Below are 6,000 nucleotides of genomic sequence, written 5' to 3'. Positions count from 1 at the left end.
TATTATCTTTGCTTATTGTCATCTCATTCCTTTGTTTGTTTGTTTGTTTATTTTATTTTATTTTTTTTCTTTGCCATGTAATTTTTTCCCACGATGTCCCTCAGGGAATTTTCGCCATGCCCATGGTCTTTTCCCTTAAATTTTCTAAGACTGCCCTTTCGGGTTTTCACTCTAGCGGGGTTCTTTTGCCTTAATTTTTGCCTAGGCTGCCCTTTGGGTTTTCAACCTAGTAGGCTTTTTTTTTTCTTTCCCCTTTAAATGTTTTATTTCTGGAGTCTATCCATGTTAATTGGACGAAGCATCTCTTCCCCATCCAAATTTGTGATCCCCATAGCACCTCTAGACATGATCTTCTTAATGATAAAAGGCCCAAACAACCTTGGCTTCATCTTTCCTCTTGGATTAAAAGTCTCATCTCTAAGCACCTTTAGGACCAAATCCCCTTCTTTAAGGTTTCTTGGTTTCACTTTCTTGTTGAATGCTCTATCAATCCTTTTTTGGTACCCTTATGCATGGTATTGTGCCCTAGCCTTCTTCTCATCTATCAAAGCCAATTCTTCATATCTCACCTTAGCCTAATCCTCTTCTAGGACCTTGGTTTCCACCAATACCCTCAAAGATAGTATCTCCACCTCAATAGGAAGCACCGCCTCACTACCATAAACCAAAGAGTAAGGTGTTGCCCCAGTCGATGCATGGATAGAAGTTCTATAACCCTATAAGGCAAATGGAAGCTTCTCGGTCCAATCTTTGTATATCACTACCATCTTGGCTAGGATATTCTTCACATTCCTATTAGTTGCTTCTATGGCCCCATCAGCTTATGGTCGATATGGTGAAGACTTGGTGTACAAGTTTGATGAATCCTACCTTTAATTGTTTGGTGACTTCCTCCTTGATTTTTAAAAGCCATTCAGTTCTCATTCTTCTCAACTTTTATTTGACGGGTACCATGTGATCATGAGTATCAAGGTGATGTTAAGCTATCTCGGGGTCAATTCCAGGCATATCTTCATAGGACCATGCAAACACCTCTTGAAATTCCGTGAGGAGTTCTTGAAGATCTTTTCTTTCTCTTTCATTTAGAGTTGAGTCAATTTTAATTAAGTGTGGATTCTCATTATTTCCCAAATTAATAGTTTCAAGAGTCAGTTCCATAGGTTCAAATTTTCTTTTCCAATTGTTTATTAATTTCATTTTCAAATTCATTTGAATCATTTAAGTGCAGAATTTCAATGTTATGGGACACATCAAAGTAAGCCAAATTAGAATTCATCTTATTGACAATATTGAAAAGTACATTGGAACTTACATTACAAAAATTTTTCCCCATGTTTTCAAAAAACCCAACCTAAGTCCAATTATTAATGGGCCCCACAACAGGCGTGATGAATTTGGAAGGATCACTTGGCTCTTTGTTGGTGATGGCGAACATGTCCCCACTCGTCTTCATCATGGTCTTCATTGCTTTAGCATCCATGTAGTTCACTCAATCGACCTTTTCTTGTATCTCTTTGATCACCACGGTAGGCTTCTCCTTAAAGGTGAGCTTTTCATTAAAGAACATTTCCTAACCCAGATACACATTTCCATCCTTACCTACCCAAGGTTCGGGGAATCCACCAGAAGGGAAGTTTTCCCTCTTCCTTTACAAAATTCCCATTGAGAGTGCAAAGGTTTTTCTTGATTTCATCGCAGCCTTCAAAGAAGCCTAAACCTTCCCTAGTCACTTGAGTCTTGACGTTGGGGAACTCGACTACCCCCTTTCCTTCTTTTCCAAGGCCCATACCAGGCATGTATCCATGGTCTTCATCATTGCAATCACCTTATGGCTACAATATGGGAACAAGTTGGTAATATATCTTTCATCCTTCAGCCCATAGTCAGCCATGTTTATGAACTCAAAGCCACTCATTTGAAATTCACTTCCTCCTTCCTTGAGTCCACAAATCGGTGCTAGAATTTCACCATTTCCAAGCACTATGGCAATCCTTCCTTTCCATGGAATCTTTGTCTTTTGGTGTAGTGAGGAGGGATTACCACATTGGGGTGAAGCCAAGCTCTTCCCAAGAGAAGGTTATAATTTGGGGTAATGTCCATGACATGAAATTCCACAATGGTTTCTATTGGCCCAATCTTGTAAGGAGCCTTGAAAGTACCCATGACCTTCCTTGAAGTGTTGTCATATGCCTTTACGGTCAAGGGGGAAGGGATGATAGTCTCCATATCTAGGCCAATAGTGAGGGTGGTCCTAAAAGGACAGACATTCAAGGCAAATCCATTGTCAATAAGTGCCATTAGAAACTTGGCACCCATGCATTCAATGGTGATTTGCAAGGGTCTAGTGTGAGTAGCTCCTTTGGGAGGGAGATCTTCATCGAAAAAGGCAAGGAGGGGGTGTGAGGAACCCTTAACCCCCATGAGAGACAAAACTTCTTATGGTGTAGTTTCTATAGGTACTTCTTTCCCATTCAAGGCGTCCAAGAGAGCCTTACGATGCTTTTGAGAGGCCATGAGTAAGCCCCATACGGACACATGAACTTGGGTCATCTTCAATTGCATTAAGACTCTATCTTCTTCTTCTTTGTCTTCTTTTCCTTTAGTTCTGTGGGCTTGGACCCTTCCCCTAAATCTCTACCAGGATGATCATTTTCCAAAAAGGATGGTTTTTAGTGCTTCCCACTCTTAGTGATATTTGCTACATTATCCTCCAAGACCATTTTCTTTAATTCAGTCACTCCTTTGGGAAGTATTCCCCACACTGCTACCATTTCCTTTAAGGCTTCATCTTACTCATCCCATATTCCTTGGACTTTTATGACATTGATATTGACATCTATAGTTTCTATCAACTTTGAGCAATCCCATTCAATTTCATCTATTTGCACCCAATTTTGATATAAAGGAGAATCCCTATGGTAATCGGGCAAAGGGTTCTTTCTAATGTTGGGTTTGGTGATAATGTTGGGATTTAGGAGGGTTCCATTGTCTATGAGGTCTTTTATCTCGTGTTTGAGGTAAGCAATTGTCAGTTTTGTGGCCGAATTTTTAGTGGTAGTGGCAATATTCATTGAGGTTCCAAGTGGGAGGTATGGGATTAGGCACGGGTGTAGGGTCTAAAGGTTTGATGAATCCTTTGGAGGATAGGTTTTCATATGCTTGGGTGTAGGTAATTCCTAGGTCGGAGAATTCTTGACGAGCTTTCTTTGGGTAGGCTAGTGTTTGTTGGGGTATGATGGCACTCACATTTATGGGATTGGGTGCTTTAGTGGTGGTTGCTCCTCCTCCATTTATTTTCTTAGTTGGAGGCTTACTTTCACCTTTCTCCAATTGTCCATTGTTGATATTGTCTTCAATTCTTGTCTCACAATCACATAGTTCTTCAAAGGAGCTAATAGGCAATGACAAAAGCCTACTGTTATAAGTCGGGAGAAAGTTCTTGATGATCATGTTGATTTGGTCCTTCTCATTTGGCCTATTGATCATTCCAGACGCTTTGGTCTTCCATCTAGTCATGTATTCGGAAAATGTCAAACGCCTTGTTTGGTAGTCTCCAAATCCCTTAAAGTCACATCAATCATGGTGTTAAAGATGAATTGGTCCAAAAATAACTCCACTAGTTTGTTCCACACCTTAATTTTGCTTGGATCAAGGCTATAGTACCATCTAGATGCACCTCTTGTGAGTGAGAGGGGAAATGCAAGAAAAATTTGCTTCTCATCTAGCCCCTTCATTTCAGTGATGCTTAGATATCTTCTTACTTGTTTCTTTGGATCTCTAGTCCCATCAAACTTTTCTACATCAGAAATCTTGAACTTGGGAGGCAATGCAATGGAGCTTTTGAACTCACTCCTCCCATGTTATAGAGGTAATCATTCATCCCTTGTGCCTTGCGGAAGGCGAGTTGCATTTTCTCCATCTTTTCCCTCATGGCTATGGTTTCCGTAGTGAGTTTCTTAAATTGCTTGTTCCTTTCATATTTTGCTTTGTCCTTTTTCATCCCATTCTTCCACTTCCTCCTTATCATCATTGATTTTCACATATGAAGACTTCTTGAGCTTAGATTCCTCCAACCTAGTGAGACGCCCTCCCTTTTTCTTAAGAGCCTCTCCATGTTCATCCAAAGCCTTAAGGATCTTTTGTGCCATTGAGTCTTCCACGGAGGTAGTCATTGTTTCTTGGGGGGTCTCTTCCTCTTCTTGGTGTGTGTCCTCAATCTTGATCAAGCGCTTTCCTTTCTCTCAAATCCAAATGGGAGTGGGGACGTGTTTTCTTGACTTTGACGGTGCAATGATTCTTGAAAAGAAGCCCTATTTTCATTAAGTTCATGTCCCAATTACAGATTTTTTAAACTTTTTAGATGTCCTTAGAAAATTTTAAGTTCATTGTAATGAAGGCTCAATTACAATATCACTCCCTTCCCTCTTATGGATTTTTGCCCCTTGTTTTATTGGGCTTTGTCCATTTACAATAAAGCTCTTATCTTACTCTCATGGGATTTCATTAGAATGCACTTCCACCCTTTGTCTCAAACATGGGCTTACAATGTATTCATCACCTTTGAGCTTTTCATTTTTATTCATTATTTTATTTTATTTATTTATTTGAAAATAGCCCTTTAAATAGAATATATTGTAGCCTTCCTCTCAAAGTCCATGAAGTTCTTATCATTTTGGGCCTAGGCATACAACAAGGAGGCCCAAGATTAGGGAAGTTCATGTTGTCTTTGTAGAATTTTGGATGCTAAGTTCATTGCATATTTGTTACCTTAGGCCCAAAGTCCTCTTTTTCAAAAGGGCTTTTTCCATTGAGCCTATGATAGCAATTAGGTTATGGTCTTATGAACCTTTTAAGTTAAGATATACCTTTGGATTTAGGGATAAGCCTCTTATATGTGAGAATTTCTTTAATTTTATCCCAAAACATCTTAGGGTATACCATAACTTTAGGGTCATCCCTTCCATTTTTACATCTTTTATTTGTTCCTTTAGAATTAGGTGATCGTAAGATATATGGTTGAACAAATAAGAGATATATAAAGGGTATCCTTTGTGATAGGGTCTAGAATCTCTCTAAATATGGGTAGGCTCCCTAAGTCTGAATGGATAGATAAGTAGGTCACTCACAACTTGGTGGGCTATGATTCCAATCGAGGGCCTAAGTGGACCCCATAGTGGATTGGTAGCAAATCTTTAACGTACTTAAAGCCCATTATAGGTGATGACACCGATTGTGAGTTAATGGGATGAACTCTAGAAGATTTGGGCCCGAATGGAGCCTTTCATCTTCCCATTCATCACCAACTGAGGTTAAGGGACAAAAGAAACCAAGTGATGTGTGTGCAAACAAGTATTGAAATAGTTTTTATCAAGGTTAAGAAATAAGACACATAGGAATTAAACTCATTATCCCCAGTGGAGTCGCCACTGTGGACACAACGGAAAGTGTTGGAGTCGCCACCTAGTTTTTTTAATGGTCTAGGAACCATATATATAGCATCCTCTTAAGGAAGAACCATTGATCTTACTACCAGAGGTATGAGTTTGCAGTTTAGGTATGTTCTTGGGAAGGTGTTAGGCACCCAAGACTGCCCAACCTTAAGGTTGGCCTCCCAACATTGTGTCTTACATATTAACCTCGATAAAATCATGTTCAATACTTGTATTCAAAACTCACACACACACTAGCATACATCTAAGCATACAACATGGCATCATTCATCCCAAAACACATACATATCCATCCATAAAGTATAAGGAACCCAACCACACATATACAACCCTAGCATTCATCTAATCATCGCATCAAGACATTCATCACATTACAAACCCTAATCATACATCTAAGCATGCTCCATCACAAACTCCATCATATTATACCATGGCAGCAGCAAAACAAGACATCAAAGTAGACATGGCAAGCAAACATAGATCATCAAAGGTATTCTAAACTCTTAGACATGAAATCAAACATCAAACAAGCATATTCATCTCTGTCATC

This window comes from Quercus robur, chromosome 2 (assembly GCF_932294415.1).
Source record: "Quercus robur chromosome 2, dhQueRobu3.1, whole genome shotgun sequence".
Taxonomy (NCBI): Eukaryota; Viridiplantae; Streptophyta; class Magnoliopsida; order Fagales; family Fagaceae; genus Quercus; species Quercus robur.
The sequence above is the reverse complement of the archived record's forward strand: the minus strand, read 5'-3'. Positions refer to the sequence as shown.